Raw genomic sequence first — 19,752 nt, 5'->3', positions numbered from 1 at the left:
ATGTTGTAGCTATATAGGAATTGTGCCAGACTGAATGTTGACAGTCTTTAACATAATTTGTCTGTACTAAAATTAATACTATACTTCATGTACTATATTTGTATCTATCTATCCACTTCCATGTCAGGCAAGTTCTAGTGTGTGGGATGCATAACAAGACTGACTGAAAAATAATTTTTAACTCTGTGAGGTCTAGTGCATCCTGCAGGTAGAGGAGGTTGAGGTCATTTTGATGCCAGTCTGTTATGATGTGTTTTATTTTTTTGCCTGATTTCTTTCTTATTGCATAGCCGTATTATACAACTATAGTGTGGAAGTTGCAAAAACCTCTTATGAGGTATATGTGCAGAGTGCAACAACAACTGCCTAGAGCTTTGCTTAAGAAGCAGCTCTGAAAACAAGCTCAGCTGTAATTATAAGCCTTATAAGAAAAACTAAAAATATAAAAGCAATATTTTGAGAGTTAGAACTATTTTATGTTATTAACTAATGGACCTAAACCCCTGGAAAAAATGCTGAATGCTTCATACCTTTTGGTGATTACTTGCTAATTGATACACAGGGAAAGGTGAGGAAAGCTTTCAAAAGGACATAGGGGATGAATGCAGATTAAACTTTTTTTAAGCACCAGTAGTTAAAGGCACCTGTAGCATGTCTGCAGTTGAGAAGGAGCTTTGGCTTCAGGGAGGAGCAGGAGTTAATAGGATGGTTAGCATCCCTCTTGGGCACCTGCACCCATTGTCCAGCTGTGGAAGAGGTTCACCACTGGGCTGTAGTGCTCTGCTTTGCTGCAGTGTCCCTGCTTATACTAAGCCTTTCCTGAGAGAAGGCGGGGGTCTGGAGTGCTGTTATGATTATGGTCCAGGAGGTATTCCCATCCATCCTTAGGATGCAGGAGCTTGCTGAATTTTCATTCTCAGGTGGGGCAAATTACAGTGTGGAGGTGCCTCTTCAGTGCTCTTTTTCCTGACTATATAGGGAAGCCAGTGAGATGATTCAAAGAGTCTTAGCTGCTCCTGCTAAAAGTGGTTGTTGTCATTTCTTTTCAGAGGGTGAGACAAAAGATGAGACCTTTAAAATATTTATTTATATATGTATGTACTCATGTTATTGTCAGAGATGTTTCTTTAGGTTAGTGCCATACAAAGTAAAGGGCAGCAGGAGAGGGTCAAGACTAACTGTTTTATATCTGGGAATCTACTCTTTGAAAGTTCAAACAGACAAAGACCAGATTTGAGTGGTTTCTCAAGACCAAGTTCTGCCTGGAGGTCCTCTTAAACCTAAAGCAAAACTATTCCTCATTTGCCTACCTTTGTAAATGCTGAGCACAGCAGGAGAGATGCTGAGCTGCTGTAAATAATCTTGTCTCTGACGTCAAGGAAGCCATAACAATTGACATCAGCTGAAGACTTGTCTATAGTTAAGTAGAGCCCACAGGTTTTTCAGCGTGATTTACAGAGGCTCTTAGCGGTATAAACCCCATATGTTATACAACTGGTGAAAAGGAGAGGAAACTGTCTGACAACAGGCGGAGGCATATTTAATAACATTTTTATATGGATGAAATTGCCCAGTTAGAGGATTCAGGAAATAGATTTGCTGTGAGGCACCACATAGTTCAAACATGTAGTACCCCAAGCATTCAATTTATCACAATCTATCATGTTAACTTGGCTAATTTGACACTAACTGTTTCCTGCCAACATGCTCTCAAACAATTCTGCATTGTCTGCTAATCTCCACGACATGTGAGCCTGTGGGAAGGACTCTAAGGAGATGGAGCTCTCAGTGCTGTGGATTTGGGGGAGGAGGGGAGGGAGGAGAACAGATCTCAGTTACATAAGTATGTCTTGTATTTCACTTAATTTTTGAAAGCAGCAGTAGTGAAATACTGTTGTTCCCATGGCGTGAGTAAATGACAGCAAATTTCAAGTAAATATGCCTTGAAGGAAGGGTGAATCTCCAGTGTCTTGCTGTGGAAATGTTGGATAATGAGCTGAAATGTGAGTGAGAGGCAGCAAGGACACAGAGGATGCTTCTCCTGGAGAGGTAGGATTTTTGCTTAAAAGTTCTGTAACCATCTAAACCCTCTCTCCAGGCAGTTCCTTGCTGAGCAGAAACAGACAACTGAAGAGATGCTGTTGAGTCTTTTGCAGCACCCAGCAGAGACTTAGCATTTCCTGATGTCAGTACTTGAGAGCTGACATGGAGACTATGTTGCTGCAGAAGCTGCTGTAGTAATGGTGGTAGCCCAGGAAGAATACTGCCTGCCCAAACTTCTAATCCTGCACCCTCACCAGGCTGACCTCAGGTGAATAATCTGGGTTCCTGCAGCACCTTGAGCTGAAATTCCTCATAGTTTGGGTGAAACGTAGTGCTAATCAGGCCTGGACTGTGCAGAGCAGGGATAGGTGGGAAAGGAGAAAATAAAAAATTGAGAGGTGCCATCAGAATGAGTGGCATTCCTGTGCTGCAGCAGTCACAATTTAAGGTGTAGAGGCTGATCAAGAAGTAATGTCAGCTCTTCAGCACAGCAAGGGCTGCATGTCCTGGTCTCCCCCTGAAGTGGAGATGCTTTTGCCATTAGGTAGTCCCTGGCAACAAATTGTGACAGTGCAGAAGTGAAGGTGACAATATAGTGAAGTGGTACTTTGTAAGTCTCAGTATTTGATCTGTCATATAGATCTAAATATTTAGGGACACAAAGGTATGTAAGTCCCTTTAATTAGGCTCATCTAACTTGGATATTTTCATTATTAAACATTTGCAAAGACAGCTGAAGAGCCAAAGGTGATTATTTTGTCTATTATTATCTAGCTGCTGAACATTTCCTAATTGATACTATTTTGTTTCTTCCTTTAATAAACATTATCAGTGTTTACGCAAAATTAGCACTTGCAAGTATTATCTGTTTAAATGTACCCTGGGCAGACTTTAGTATTTTTAGATTCCTAACTACAGACTAGTGCCAATTTGCTTTTGTAAATTTAAGAAAAATACTAAAGTACTGGGCTGGAAGTGTCTTATGGCTACTGACTCCTCCTGGCAAAAAAATGATGCTGCCACCAGACTTCCATTGGTACGGTCTATTCAAACTGAAATCTAGTCTTTGTGCAACAGGGGTGTGAATTTGGTATACTAAAACATAAATGGATATCCAATGAAAATGAAAACTGCTGACAAAACCTGTAGTATCTGGATCTCTGCTTTGAATGGTGTCTTTGAAGTAAAGTTTGCAGTACCTTTTAGTACTCAAGTTTTGATTGTAAATGTGCACAAAGCTCTACAAATAACCAAGCTTGAAAACAGAAATATCTTCTTTTTAATTTTAAAAGACCCAGTGTTTCATGGCCAAGTGTGGGCTCTGAGCCAGGGGAAGATCGGTAGCACTGAAGTGATGACACTGGAGCCACATGTCCCTCTCTGCACTGGATATATGTGAAGAAGCTGTGTGATGCCCTGGTTTTATATTGCATGCAATAATGGAGCAAAAGAGACTTTTGTCATGAATAGCAGGTAACCTGTACTTGTTTTCATACTGGTTTGCTCACAATTTACCTTGTCAAGAGCAGAGGTGCACTGACACTTCCCCACTTCCCTGTGGGAGGGTCAGACTCAAAGGACCAGGGACTGCAGCCTGTGTTCTAGGGCAGTTTCTGTACCTGCTTTTGGCAGTGGTGGCAAAGGATGCAGAACAAGTGCTTGAAGCACAGCAGATTTGCTCCTTGGTTGACATTAGTGTGAGTTTGCTGGCTGGTGGGGGTCTGTTTACAGATCCTGGAGGAAGGGGCAGTGCCAAGCAATTGGAGCATGTTTTCTGGGATGCGTTTGGTCTGTAAACCAGTGGTTTTGCTGACATAGTTGAAATACAAGCATCCCAAATAAGCATCTTCTGGGATATAGGTGTACAATTTGTGTTATGTGGACACAGCAGGAAGGCTGCATGCTATTGTGTGTTTAAAAAAAAAATCAGATGTATGTCATAATTTTAGGTATTTTGTTATAGCGTCTAATGCTTTTTTCTGCATATAGAGACAGTGTACATTTCATAAAAGAGGATAAGTCCAGGTTATACTGATGGAGTTAATTCTGGATTTCCTTGATCTAAGACCTCAGCTATCTGTAGGTTGGGGGGGTGGATGTTGGTTGTTTTTTGGTTGTTTTTTTGAGTATGTGTTTTGATTTTGTTTTGCTTCTGAAAACACAAGCACAATACTTCTTGTGGAAACTGTTTTGCTTCCTGCAGTGTTCCTTAGCGTGGAAGATTTACTGAGCGGAACTGTTGTATAAACTACAAAAGTGGAAGGCATCTGTGGCAGGATGCTGTAGATGTCAGCCAGCCACCAGATCAGGACGAAGCATTGATTTACTATTTCTCTGTTGCCAGAAAATAACAGTCTCTGTTGTGAGCTCAGGCTCCTGTTGTGCTCTACAGTTACAGGCTTTTCTGCTCTTACTTACCTGCTTATTCCTGTGCTTTCTGGCTCCAGGTACCAGCTGATGTTCCTGCAGACACTTAGCTCCTGTTTCCAACTTCCTAAAATTGGCACCACTGAGGAACATATGCAGAATATTCTTCTTGCTCTGAATTGTCTTCACTGCCACCTCCAAAAGGCAGGTAAAGGGTTTGCAGTATAATTTGTGCTTGTCCCTGCAATCTCGTCTCGGGGAGGGCCGTGTGTGCACAGCAGGGTTGGCACAGGGGAGCGATGTGCAAGGGCAGCAGGGTCAGCACAGCTGGTAGATCCCTGCTACCATTCAACTCCTTCATCAGACTTCAGGTTTTCACCCAAAGCCTACCAGATTCTCAGTGGATTACTTAAGTTCACTTTGTTTTAATTCGTGTGGGTAACACATGCTTTCTGTAAACTCTCACTGAGGAACCACTGTGTGATTTCTGTGGAAGTTTTCAAAAATTAAATTTGGAGCAAGCCAGAGTAGCCAACAACATTCTCTCACACCGCTAGACAGTCTGGCCAGACCCAATGTGAATCCTGTGTCCCATAATCTCACTACATACTCTACTTTCTCTCACCCTTGAAATCTTTTCAAATTGGGAAGTGTCATCTAAGTTGCCACATCAGGACTTGGGGAGTGTCTAGTTTTGAAGCAAAACATGGAAGAGGTGCTACACAGTCTATTAGGATGAAACCAGCTCAGAAAGAAAGTGGGTAAGAGAAGCATTAAAAAGAGGGTAGAGGTATACAGGCTTTATCAAGAGTCAGCAGATAATTGGAGTGTGTTCTGTATTACTTAAGGTTATCATCTGCTAATTGTAGTTTGGCCTTACAACAGCCCATTACATGAGAAAAAAAAATATATATATATATTTTATACATATATATATATATATGTATACCACAAAAGTAAAACTTACATGGAAACCTTGTAAATGTGTATTTGGAATAAAGAACTTTTGTCTTGGTGCCAATTTAATTCTTTTACAGGTTGAATATTTTCTTTGCAGAATGCATTTCTCTGCACTAATTCCAATCTATTAGCAGCAGATTTTGGCAGTTGTTATCTAACAAGTAATTTTGTCTCCTGTTGTTCTATTTTGAGACTTATTCATTAAAAAAAAAAAGTGGAAAAGTTGTGAGGGATGCTTCTTTCCTCTAAGACACAAATACACATGGTTAAATTGAAGACAAGGCATTCATGTGTAATGTCTCTGTTATCCAAATGCCACTTCTCTGGTGGTAATAATTTTGGAAATAGTGCTGGGCACAACAGATGTAAGGAAGCTGATACAAAGAGAATGCTAAACAAGAGAAACTATGCCTGTACTTGCTGTGTATTGGGAAGAGGGAAGTATGTTGCAGGGGAACACAAAGGAGCTGGGGGGAGCTTGGAGAAAATGCTGCTCCAGGAGAAGCCAAACGTGCTGCTGCTCTGCACTGCTGAGATGCGTATTATAGTTCTTGCAAGGAGTTTGGAAACTGATAAATGGGAGTTTTATAGCTCTTGCCTAAGTTTACAAACAGCTATGAGCATTTAAATTTTTCTGCTGCATCCGAAAACACTAAAAAAAAAAAAAAAAAAAAAAAAAGTGTTGTGAATGTATGAGAAATAAAACCTTGCTTATCGCACCTTTGAACGAGAATGGTGGCACTTATATGGCTTCAGTAATATCAAACTCTCAGACAATGTGTGCCATGGCTGTGACCTAATTTGCCTTCTTTGCACTTGAAAAACAAGTGAGCAAACAGCAGATTATCTTCTTTTAGCACTTACTGAAATAATGAGGATGGATTTGCTGCAGTTTCATCTACTTGCAGTCACTTGTTGGTGTCTATTGACTGGGGACATTATTTTTAATGTCTTCAGAGGGAATGGCTGTGCCTGCTGATGGGCAGCTGGACAGCGAGCAAGGCTGATGCTGGTTAGCAAATGGCTGGACACCCTCTGTAAGTGCTGGATGATGCTGCTATCAAGGCTTAGACCAGTAGCCAAAGGTGGTGGCTGTACCACCTTGGATCCCTCAGCCAGGCAGGTCAGGTTGGACAGGAGAGGCAGGGTGCTCTGTTTTTGTGGAGTTGGAGGGACCCTGTTTCCCAGACACAGCCCTAGGCAGGGGGGTGAGGACTGGGACCACTCTGCTCTGTTTGGGGTGAAGATAAGCTAAGTTCACCCCAGGCTTTGCTTATCCTGGAATCATGACCCAGGCTGTCCCTCAAGGAGTGGGTGGCTCTGGGACATCTCCCATGGTGTCCATAGTGGAACCGTTGGCATCTCCAGCCTTGCATAGATAGCAGTACTGAGCTGCTTGTGAGAAAAACTTGATGGGGGCTGAGTTAGCAGGGTGCAAAGAGGGAGGGGATGAGGTGCTGACAAAATGTGGTACTGGGGTACCCTGCCTGCCTCCAGCATCAGCACAGCAGGCTGGGATGTGCCCTGTGGCCCAGGAGCTGCAGAGGACGCACATGTTGTAGGGATGTGGATATCACCTGTAGCTCATAGGTTCACATACTTCACATGTACATGAACATCCAAGAAAGCTCAGAGTAGGTTTTGATTTTTAAAAAAATTTAATTTCAAAATTATATTGACTTTTCAGCATAGTTCTGCTGGCATCCCTGCTCTTACAGTTTGAATCTCCTTTCTAAGTTGCTATGTGTGCAGATAGGTCTGTCTTTCACAGTGACTTTGAGCTGACTGTGAAGCAAGCCTTTTTAAATTTTTTTCAATAACAATCCTCCATGGGCTCTATTTCGACCTTGTAAGGGAGAGAGTGTGAAGTATTTGTAGCAATTGATGTATGGGTAAAATCTGGATGTTAATAAATAACTATTCCAATGAGGTTAGAGCAATGTAAAAGACATTGACGTTTTTTCTTGGGCCACAGTTTTGCCTTTGGCAGTATTAACATGGATGCCATTTATTCATCAGTGTGAGTTGTTTACAAAGGCAGAGGTATTCCTACCTTCTTTATTATATTTTGAGCTTTTTTGGTTTTTTCAGCTTAGAACTTGAGGGCAAATAATCATATAATGAAGTGGGTTGTACTTGTCTGTTTTTCAGGCATGATCAAGAAATGAAGAATTGAATGTACCTTTGATTCATGCAGCAACTAAGTAGAATGGTCCAAAGTGGTGGAGATATAAAAATTATTACCTTGGTCACTCTGGCCATTCGTACTCTGCGTCACAGAAACACTGCACAACCATTTGTGGTTTTCTCTCTGCTTTAGATTTTTCTTCTCTCTTGTAATGAGTTGAGTGAGAATGCATGTGCTGCTTTGCATTCACTATGAAAATAATTTTGATGACTAAGGCAATAGGGCTGCTTCCTGTTATGATGGAACTGTATTTTTAAGAACACCTGAAATGACATATTTAAGCAAATAGTTGGGCAGTTGGCACCTCATACAGATATGAAATAATCTCTAACTTCCAAGAAGGGAGAGAGTTTAATTTTTCACTTGTTTTATGGTTTCTATTTATTCAAATGGTTAACATACCTCATTAAAATTGCAAACTTATTGAAGACTCCAGTGTTGGGAAAAAAAAATTAAAAATGAAGAAAAATAAAACTTAAAAATATGTTACTCTGCCAGAAAAACAGTGTGAAAACAAATCTTTTAAACAACACTTCAATAAATGCAGAAGAAAGGCCAATTTTACCATTATTTTACTATGCTAGGAAATAAATGACAGCTTAAGCAAGCTGAGACATTGGCTGTAATGCCATCTACATTGCAGCTGGCCCATCACCGCAAATGGTTTTAGCAGGCTACGTTTCCAGCCTCAGAGCTCTGAATTCATCTGAGCTGATGTCACCTGTGAATATGTTAAGGAAATGGGGGTGGTGTTTCAATATGCCCTCTCCAGAAAGGCTTGTTGTGATACATCATTGCAAGGAGCTGGTCCTTCCTAGGTGTCTTCCAGGTCGTCCTTGACTTTTGTGTGCGTGTGTTGCTTCCAGGTTGACCTTGCAGCCTCTGCAGTGCATTTTTGCCTCCCATCCATGCCATCCTTGGGGATAAGAAGATGCTCCCACAGCCCTACTCCATGCTGCATCGGTGCCACTGCCACTCCAGGAGCAGGAGATGTCCCAGCACATGGGATGCAGTGAATGAGTCAGAGCTGTTGACTTTGCCCAGCAGAAATGTTCCCAAATCAAATGTCTTCTTCCCCTCCTCCCCAAAACTCATGAGCACCATGTGAAAAGATCCTCTGGTTACATGCATCTTGGGTTGGCTTTAATATTTTAGGATGCACATAGTTTATTATTCCAGGCAGATCCATAATCTCTAGGGATAGAAATGTAACTAGAAGGAAAAATGCGTTTGTATGTGTGGGTGGACATGTAATCTCAGGCTTATGGCCTTAAGAGGAAACAGTAAATAGCGTATGAAACTCCATAAAATGGTAGCTGTTGGAAGTTTTGCTCCTCAGGGATTATGTACCTGCCTAAAGAAGTAAAACTGTTACTTAATAGGCCAAATAGTACCTTGGTAAAAATGAAACTGCCAGGTATTACATATGGGCAGAATATGGTCCACCTTGTGTTCAGTACAGTTAAAGTTTACTGCTAGAAAATGTATTATGATAAACTTTCAGCAGTGGATACTGTTCATTATTTGCAGAAGTTATAAAAACAGAAGCTTTTTGCAAAAACAACATGGGGCAAATGCTATTTTTCTTCAATTGCATAAGCTAAGCCCCCTTACCCCTCCCAAAAGGTAGTAGATAAATCAGAGTTGAATATAGATGCAGTTGAACTACTCTATTTAAGAACCTGCTATACCAATAAATCAATATTTACTTGCTATATAATATGTAAATGGTATATTCATGGATGTTGAGTAAGTTTCCCTAACTAAGGAAACTGTGCAACACGCTTAAGAACTTAGTAGCAATGATTAAAGTACAACCCTAATAGCATCAGTTGAGTAGAAATGGTTTAACAGAATAGCACAGGCTTTATGTAGGGTTTTCTTTAAGCTGATATTTTTAGTCTTCAGACTTCAGTTACTCCTGCTGAATTAAGAGAGCCTTCCAGAATGTCTGATTTATTTGAAATCTGCAAGCCTGACATTAGCTTTTCAGCTAGTCCTCTGCCCTATTGCAAACCTTACCTGTTTCATTCATTCGGCAAATATAGAGGGAAGATAAAGCATACAGGATTTGGTCACGCTTTCATAAATTCATGAAACATGGGATTTCTTGCTGTGAGAAAAACAGCTAAATGATTGCTGCTTTATCTAGTAAAACAAATGTGTCTTTCCCAACAGAGATGGTAATTTTAACTGAACACTTATAGATTTTTGCCACTAAATACCTGACTTTCCAAAGAGCTCAGATCCATCCTATTTCAGCATTGAAATGAAGCTATTGTAGCAGTTGGCTTCCAGCTACTCTTCTGAAGAACTAGATGCCCAATTTAGAACTTCTTCCTGCCTGTCCCCCTACCCCCTTTCCCCCCAGTGTCTAAATTGGGATCCTTAGGTGCTGGACTTGTTCAAAGTTTGAAGCTATTTGAAAGAATCATGGTAAGTTGCACTTGGGGAATTGCTAAAAAGCCTGGTGTTAATTAAAGTGAAATGGCAGCCTTTTAATGCTGCCATTTTAGAAAGCAAGTATCCACAATTAGTTCTCTAAATGCTTATTTAGACACTCTCTTTTAAATTGCATGCATAAAGATGCAGATACAGCACTCATCCCGTACCCATTTTATATTATCATTGCATAAAAGCTAACATGACTAATACCAGCTATCACTAAGAAATAATCTATTTCCACTAAATTGCTGCAGAACCTCTGTATGGAGGCGTGGACACTAGGAGAAGCCTCGGGAGCCTGTGCACTGATTCTCTTGTACTGTTGAGCAAACGATAAAGAATTTGAAAAAACACTGATGCACTAACTTCTGGTGTAAAGACTCTTCTCTTCATGGAAGTGACAAGACCTTCCTGACCTGTAAAGTTAAACCTGGTGATCAGATCTGGGCTATCAAAACGGACCAGAGATGAGAGGTTGCAGCAGAAATGGAGGGTCTGCAAAGACAAGCAATGAGAATTGTTAGTGTTGTGGAAAGGTATTTTTGTATGTGTAATTGGAATTCTTTATGGAAGGGGAAGAGGTAAAAATGAGGGGATGTTAGGATAGTACACAGGAGTTCTCACTGATATTTTTGATGCTATGTTTTTTACAGTCTTCCATGATACATAAACAAGAGGGAAATCAGTGAAACGAAAATAATGCAAGTAAAAATGGGTGAGTGGGAAATTGTTTCCAAACTGAAAACCAGCAGACTACAGAAGTGGCACAGGCAGGGATATAAATCTTCTGGCATTGGGACCTCTTGGCATGAATGGGGAGATTTTAAGAGATGGCATGTTATTGTGTAACTGCCTCACAAGGGATTTTCCCCTGAAGGAGCCTGTTCTGGTTAGTGCTGAGGGTGAGATGGCCGACTGCACGCACTACTGCTCTCAGCCATGTTGGCAGCTTGTGTGTTTGTTCTGCGGCCTTGACTCTTGATAGCTTTGCCCTTAGTGTTATTTATCTGTTCCTTCCAGGATAAACATAGTAAGGAGCACTGAGTTTCTTTTAGGAACCTCCCAATGTACAACAGGGTTCTGTGAAGCCTGCTGTGTTCTGACAAATTCCTCCCTGTGTGCATTGTGTCTTGAAATTACTGGGGCCAGGAGAGGTTATTAACAGCATTGAGGATGATGAAAAATTTTTCTTCATTTGGAGTCTGATGCAATCTGTGACTTAACCCGAGCATCCTAGGCTGCACCCTGCAGTAGGTTGCAGACGGGGAGAGCCACATTTGAAGACGGGCAGGCTTCCAAGGTCTGGTGTTGGCTGTGCTGCCCCAGCTGCTTTTCCTCTTTGAAAGGGACCTCTAAGACCTGGGCAGTTTGTCTGTTGTTGGTAGTGTTTGCTTTAAAATATGTGGAAATACACTGAGAGATCCATCCTATTTAAGTTAATCAAGTAGGTACTCAGACTGACATCTCTTCAACTTAGCCCTGTTCCTCTGCTTCTCTGAAAAGAGCTGAGCTCCAGCTCAGAACTGCAAAAAATCTGAAGTAGATGAAAGTGTAAGAGAAAGAAGAGGGGAAAATAGAGAGAAAATGGCTTTTTATAATCATCTAATAACTTGGTTGATTCTGGGGGTATGGCTATGGTATTTTGTGACAGAGATGTGCTTAGCTTGGAGGAGGAGGCAAATACATCAGGAGAAAGCCCGCCAGAGCATATATGTTTGATATGATCTGCATAATAACATAGATCTAGTGTACACAAAGATGATTTCAGCTGTCCCTCATACAGAAAGGCAGCTGGATTTTGGGACTAGGCCACCCACTGCCAGAAGAAAAATGCTTGAATCTTCAATACCTTTGATTCACGGGCTTTAGGAGGTGAGAATCGTACTGTCACAGCATGTGCCTGGGAAGCATGTTAAATTTCCTATGCCTCATCCTCTCCCCCTCTCCCACAGCCTGCTTCTAAAAAGTCTCAGCAGAAGAAACTGTTTCTGATACCTCTACATAAATTGCCTGTTTTCCATTTTGACAGGAGTTTCACTGGAGGAAAAAAAAAGTTCTTTTTCCCCTTGTCTCTGCAGCACCAATGATTTCTTACTTGTCCTTTTCCTGAAATATCTAAGTTAATTTTGTAGCTATTGAAGACTGCTGTGTAAATGCAGCTTTATAACCTTTAACCACAACACAACACCCTCCTTTCTGCAATCTCCACCTCCTGTACCTATTCTTGAAAACTGCCTGGAGCAATGTTTCTGCCTCATAAATCTGAGCCTTTAAGATAGGTAGCATTGTATAGCTGTTATAGCTGAAGTAGTCTATCTGACTGATTTTTCTGATAATGTCTTTTTATATGTTGCCAGTAAACAGCTTTATTTATAAGAGACTACAGCAATAGTAAAAATCCAAACAGTGACAAAACTATTACTGGCCATGTTGGAATTGCTACTCATTTGGAGTTTATCTTGAACTTCCAGTTTATCTTTCTGCCGATTATTATTTCAGTATTTTCTACATACAGACCACAAAGAGGATTTTGGTCTTCCTCCGTCTAAAGTCCCACACCATCAATTAGTATGGGAAGATGGGTTCCTTAGTGGTGTTTGAATCCAAGCAAACCTAAAATGAAAAATGTTTTACTGATGTTTACACGTAAATTCTGTGCCTGCATAGAAATTGAGTCTGCACCTGTATGGAAAACAACCAGTAGCTTTTCATGTGTGAAACTTGTAAATCTATCAGTTACACAAGCCAAATTGTGAGGGGGGTATGTTTTATTGGTGTCTACATTTATTGTACCTTATCTGCAGAAAGTGAATCATCTGATACAAAAACAGCACTTCAGAGACCAACATATGCAGCTGAGCCCAGATTTGCAGTAGGGAGCTGATAGTCTCAAAGATGGGGAAGAGTTTCCTTAGAATATAGCTGGAGCAATAATATTGCAGATCCATTATTTTCTAGCAGGTGATTAAGATAAATATATTCATATTTAGCTACTCAGATGTTAGGCACCTAGAAAGAGTCCTGTTTTTTCTACATGGTAGCTCTGAGAGCTGTATGTTTTTTGACACATCTAAAAATCAGGCTGCTCACATCGATGCCTATGTTTATTTCCAGACTTAACATGTAGTTGGCTGAATCGTACGATAGTGGTGGATAGTGACCCCTTCCCTTTGCAGAAGGAAGCAAGGCTGGTGTCATAGCAATTGGAGCAGGCAGCTCTGTGCAGGCACATGGACTGATGCTGTCAGTCCCATATGGAAAAATATGCTGTCACAGCTTTTGAGAAATCCTGATCTGATTGAAGAAAGAGAGTCTATCTCTGTGTGTAGTATAAAGTACCTCTTCAGAGTTTTGTTGGCACAGAGCAGCTTGCTTTTTAAAGGAGACACATTAGTCATAGCCATAGAGAGCAGAAATGGCCACTTCAGGTTAATGAGTATATGACAGCAATGAAGTCATGCATGTGTGTTGGGGGAAAATCTACCATAAAGGGATGCAGTGGATGTAAATAAACATCCCTCACTAAATAAACTGCATAACTGTATGAACAGAGTATTTCCTAGTGTCCATTTTACTTAAGGTGGAAAAAAAATGGTTTGCTGTGTTTGTTTTGTGTGTGTGATTTTTTTATTTGGTTAGCGTGTTGTTTTTTTGTTTGTTTGTTTTAACAGTACCTTTGGAATATTGATATCGCTGACAGTTTGTCCCTTTCAAACTTCACATCATGGTACCAGTATTTCAAAATGATTTTTGTCCTTTTGCTAATTGTCGTTCCAAAAAACTTGTCCAGAACTGTAACATTTCCTTTCTTAAAAGGCAGATGCTCTGTCTTGGGTCATGATGTGCACAGTGCTGAAGTTTTCAGTGCATGTGTATTAATAGCTTTGTTTATGAGTAAGCTCAGATGTTTCAGCAATTGAGTCTAAAGACAAGCATAATGTTCAAAACAAAAGGGGTGGTGTTTACCTTACAAATATTTGCAGCCCATTTTGAAACAAGAACAGTGGCAATCTTTGGGCCATTTTGGATGGGTGCCTCCTGCTCCACCAAGCTCGGCCTCCTGCCCCCCACACAACTGGGCTCAAACAAAACAACCTAACCCAAACAAAAGAACCTAACTTAAACAACCAACATAAACCAAAAAGACCCTGCCTAAACCCAAGAATCTAAAAAAAAACAAAACCCAAAACTCTGGAACCTGATGTGCCTAAACCAACCTATAACGAACAACCTAAAAACCCTAAACGCAACCATATAAGCCAAACGAAACCAAAAAACCTAAACAAGCCTAAACTAACCTAAAGCAACCCCTGAAACCTAAAAACCACTGGCTAATCCACCATACCTACAAACAACTCAACCAAACCACCTAAACCAAGATGAAGAGAAACACTTAAACCAACCTCAATGATGCAAAGCAAACCTACTTAAACCAGCCTACCTAAAGACACATCCATACGCCAACCTTCCGATAAAGAACCAGTCTAAAATAACCAATCTAAACCACCTAAATAAGCTAAACAACCTAAAACTAATTATCTCAACCAAGCTAAACTGAACAACTTAAACCGAATGACATAAGCCAGCCTCAAACAAAACACTGAAAACAACCTCAATGAAAACCACTTTAAACATCCCACCTAAAACAACCAACCTTAATTACCAACCTAGTACTCCAGACAGCAAACATCCTCAACCAAAAACTACCTAAACTAGCCAGTCTTAACCAACCAGCCTTCAAGAACCAGCCTCTAACAACCTACCTCAGAAGAACAACCTCCAACAACTTCAACAACCTCAACCAAGATCCCTAGACCAGAACACTAAAACCAAACTCCAGCAACCAACACTAAAGAACCTTCCTAAAACAACAGCAGCCTAACAGCCTTATCAAAACAAGAAATACCAAAACACCTAAACCAAGCAACAGAAATTAACCTTATAATGACAACAAACATCTGGCTGTATGGCTGTTTGCAAAGAGTTGTCTTGATTGGAGTCAAGTCTAGTTGGCAGCTGGTTACGAGTGGTGTTCCCCCGTGCCCAGTACTGGGGCCAGTTCTGTTTAATTTCTTAATCAATGATTTGGATGAGGGGATTTAGTGCGCTCTTAGTATGTTTTCAGATGACACCAGATTGGGTGGGAGTGTCTATTTTCTGGAGGTTATGATGGCTGTAAAGAAGGATCTGGTTTGGCTGGATGGTTTGTCTGAGGCCAATTGTATGAGGTTTAACAAGGCAAATTACCAGGTTCCACACTTGGGTCACAGTCTTGGGGAAGAGTGGCTGGAAAGCTGCCTGACAGAAAGGGATCTGGGGGGTGTTGTTTGACAGCCAGCTGAACATGAGCCAACATTGTGGCCAGGTGGCCAAAAAGGCCAAAGCATCCTGGCTTGCATCAGGAATAGTGTGGCCAGCAGGACTAGAGTGGTGATTGTGCCACTGTATTCACCACTGGCAAAGCCTCTCATAAGAAGGACATTGAAGTAATAGAGAGAGTGCAGAGGAGGGTGATGAAGCTGGTGAGGGGTCTCGAGCACAAGTCTGATGAGGAGTGGCCAAGGGAGCTGGGGCTGTTCAGCCTGGAGAAAAGGAGGCTGAGGGAAGACCTCATCACTGTCTTCAACTACCTGAAAGGAGGTTGTAGCATGGAGGGTGTTGGTCTCTTCTCCCAAGTAGCAAGTGATAGGATGAGAGGAAATCGCTTCAAGTTGCACCAGAGGAGGTTTAGATTGGATATTTTGAAAAAATTCTTTATGGAAAGGGTTATCAGGCATTGGAACAGGCTGCCCAGAGAAGTGGTGGAGTCACCATCCCTGGATGTGTTTAAAAGGTGTTTAGATGAGGTTCTTAAGAACATGGTTTAGTGCTAGAGTTAGGTTATGTTATGGTTGGACCTGATGATCCTGAGGGGCTCTTCCAACTGAAATTATTTTATGATTCTATGAATCTAATGTGACTGCACAGAGCTGAAGTAGTTGCAGATGAGGATCTGGAATTTCAGAGGTGAGAGCCTATTTTGTATATTTGAACAACTACATGATACCATTTGGAAAACATTTTCCTGTGCTTGCCTCCATGTCTTCTTGAAATATCCTTGCCTCGTTTAGGTGAGGTTCTCATTTAGTAAGTTTTGTGGCACTGATCTATAGCTGCTCTGACTTCTGTACAGCCTGCATTTGCCGCAGTGAGCATGCACCTACACGTTGACCTTCATCCCCAACTAAGCCAAACTAAAATAAAATCTCCAGACTTCCAGCCGAGCTGTGTGTTTTCACTTCATTTATCCTTACTCTGTGTTGTGCTTTACCTCCATCATTAACAGCTCCACGTCTGCTGCATTTCACAATGTTTGAACAGAGGTGGCAACCAAGCCTCTTACTTCCACATTTACTAGAAGATGACAGGAGATTTCTGATAAACTTGCGATGTGCAATGAGAAAGAAATATAGTTGAGGAGAAGAACATCCTGGAAGACATTCCTTTTCATGGTCTATCAGAGTGTGAGGAGCCAAGGCAGAGAACTCAGCAGAGTCATATGCAAATCACTTTGTCACTTAGAGACTGAATTACTTAATGACAAAGTTCTTCCTGCCATATTCTGATAATTTTTTGCCTTCATGTTGGCTCTAATCAGTAACTTCACTTGGAAGTTGTTTACATGAAGTATTGTTCTTGTGTCACTTACCAGACAGCGATACCTTGCTAGGTGAGCAAGAGAGAGTCGCCTCTTATGCACTTTGTTCAGTGATCTGGCTAAATGCATGTCTGTGATACTTAGGCATTGCTGGTACAAGGCTCAGGTGCATTAGTTAGGCATTCATTACCTGGTCACAGGGTCATCGATGATCATATACTAATAATACTAAGTGCAAAAAGGACAAATATGGTTGGAAGGTGTGTCAGGAGAAAGGTTGCCAGCTTGGAGAAATTCCATTTTCTGGAGTACCGTGTGAAGCATTTCGTGAGTGTTCATTAAAAATGTATTCATGATGGAAAAGATGAGAAGAAGGGTTTGTAGGAACAGAGAACCTATCTTAGGAGAGTGCAAAAGTGCTCTCCTTGTTTTGCTCAGCAAAATGATACCTGGGGAGGCGCATGAGTGGGAGAAAGATGAATTGTTCAAAGAAAATGCTGGCCTCACACCATGATGGACAGTCTGCAGCTGGACCAGTAGAACTAGCTGAACTGTCTGTAAGAAGAAGATGGGCAAATTCATTCAAATGTTTAAATGATGTGGTGCCTGCAATGATATAAGTTTGGTCTCAGTAACCTGGGAGATTCTCTCCAGACCAATCTTCTGACTGTCCATGAGGGAGTGGAGTGTTTACTGATGTGGTGGTATAATCCAATAATTTTTTCTAACTAACATCTAGATGAAAAAGAGAGGTGTTGTGTAAGGTTTTTTTGGGGGGTGGTGTTTTTTCACTCTTTTTTTTTTTTTTTTCTTCCTTCTGTCTTTCATAACTTTCCTGTTCACTGCTGTTGTTTACCCTCACTTCCTCATTATGGTCTGGAGTAGCCTTAACATCTCGCTGGGCTATTTTATCTGACCATTACAAATTCTTAACAGTTATTGTACTGTATTATATGTTGTCTTAAATTGTCATTTGCTACCTGACTTGACAATTCTGATTAGTTGTGGGTTTTGTTTGTTTGTTTGTGTTTTTTTGTTTTTGTTTGGGTTTTTTTTCCCCTCTCATCACTGCTTCGATACTTTCTTGGGATGTTTAAAACTAAATCCTCCCAAAATGCTACCCACCCTTTCCCCCCAAATGTACAGATCCTACAAATTCAAAGAGGGTAAGCATTGTTCACTTTTTCTTTTCATTATCTTTCTGTTCTTTTTTAAAAACCAATTATGTTAAAGAAAAATATAAGACAAAGTAAAAAAATGTGGTCCCATTTTAATCTTAATCTTAATCATGTCTGTTAGTGTCTTATGACAAAATGCAGTTTGCAGCAGCCTTCCTCCTGTTAGCCTTACAGCACTTGGACAACCAGAGGAGTGTTCCAGGGAAACTGGACACTGTCTTGGAGCTACTAAATACAAAATACACCAGCATCCAGTTAAGAAAGTCCTCTGAGTGGGAGCCTGGGACAGCATTACAGGGAGGTGTTGTACATTGGAATACTGAAGCTTTGTTCTGACTCTTGGGCATCTGTGTTTGCAGCTGGACACGTGGCATAGATTTAGACAGGACTTGTCTGACCCAGTACGGTGGTTCTCCTGTCGGCTGGGGAGGTGACTGTCTCCACGTTGAGCTGTGTCACAGAACAAATTCTGAAAGCAGCAGCTGATCAGTAGAAAACTGGTCTCTTTTTCTTAAAAAGCAAAAAAAAAGTAATCAGGAAGGACTTTACTATTGGTGATAAAATAGGCACTTAGGGAAAACAGAAAACAAATCCCACAAAAAACCACAAACAAAACAACAACAAAAAGACACCAAAAAATAATCTAAAAAACTTGCACAAAATAACTTGCAGAATGACACTAGAAATTATATTTACATTGTACTGCAAAACATGTATTCTTCAGTGTTAACTTACTGTACTTCTAGTAGTCCTTCTTTTCCACATCTTCCTTTTCTGAACATAACTTGTTCATTTATCGTCTACGGAGTTTTCTCAACTTGTCTCCTTTATGTGGAAGTGAAAGGGGATGATAAAGTATCTTATGACAATTCTCCTACTCTTGTAATATATCAGAGTTCAGAGTTTGTTGGAAATTCTCCACAAATTTTTTTTTGGGGGGTGGGTTCTAGAGAAAAGAATAAAAGATGGCAAAATATATTAGTTGAATGGGCCTGGACATCACGGACATTCTAAGCTGATTTTATTGTGTTGTTCCTCATATATTGGGTCGGCTTAGGGAAGCTGAGAACTGGCTTGGAAAGTACAGTGTTGTCTAAGGTAGATTTCTTCTGAAGGTTATCAGTACATCATTGCAGACATAGAGTTTGGGTTGAAGGACACAAATCTCTTTACCAGTTAGTGTGAAACTAAAGACTTAGTTTGACTATCAGCTGAGTGCTGTCTCTGTCCATATTGACAATGTCTTGAATTATTACTTTCTTGGGAGGCTTTTTTCTTAATATATTTGCAAATTCTAGAATCTTTGCTCAAGGTTGGACACTGTCTAATATTTAGATAACGGAGTGAACTAAAGCAACTCATGTCACTGACTAATCTATATGCTCTTTGTGCAGGATTCTTTGTAACAATTAGCTTATACTCTCTATTCTTGCTTTCTCCTTTAATTTTATGGTCTCTGAACCCTCTTTTTTTTTTTTTTCACTATGTTGTCATCAGGGTCACTACTACCATGCAATTCAGAATTCTATTTTAAAAAATGAATACTGATGACCAGCTAATACATCAAAGAATGCTGATGAAAATATTTTTTCCATAATTGACATCAACAATTTTATGTGTCTTCCTCTTTAATACTAAACATATGGAATTTTACAGACTTCCCCTCTACTCCGCCCTGGTGAGACCACATCTGGAATATTGTGTCCAGTTCTGGGCCCCTCAGTTCCAGAAGGACAGGGAACTGCTGGAGAGGGTTCAGCGTAGGGCAACGAAGATGATTAAGGGAGTGGAGCACCTCCCTTATGAAGAAAGGCTGAGGGAGCTGGGTCTCTTTAGCCTGGAGAAGAGGAGACTAAGGGGGGACCTTATTAATCTTTATAAATATATAAAGGGTGAGTGCCATGAGAATGGAGCCAGGCTCTTCTCGGTGGCAA

At 40.7% G+C, this 19,752-nt stretch overlaps 1 long non-coding RNA gene across 1 annotated transcript; it reads left to right on the top strand.

The window, feature by feature from the left end:
• The first annotated feature begins 1,825 nt into the window (after nucleotides 1–1,825).
• On the top strand, nucleotides 1,826–19,467 carry LOC110358813 (uncharacterized). Its single transcript, XR_010471672.1, has 4 exons — nucleotides 1,826–2,049; nucleotides 3,336–3,516; nucleotides 4,491–4,618; nucleotides 8,425–19,467. It is a non-coding gene; the product is annotated as an uncharacterized LOC110358813 (long non-coding RNA).
• The last annotated feature ends 285 nt before the right edge of the window (nucleotides 19,468–19,752 follow it).

The sequence above is a fragment of the Columba livia genome, chromosome 3, assembly GCF_036013475.1.
Source record: "Columba livia isolate bColLiv1 breed racing homer chromosome 3, bColLiv1.pat.W.v2, whole genome shotgun sequence".
Taxonomy (NCBI): Eukaryota; Metazoa; Chordata; class Aves; order Columbiformes; family Columbidae; genus Columba; species Columba livia.
The sequence above is the reverse complement of the archived record's forward strand: the minus strand, read 5'-3'. Positions and strand labels throughout refer to the sequence as shown.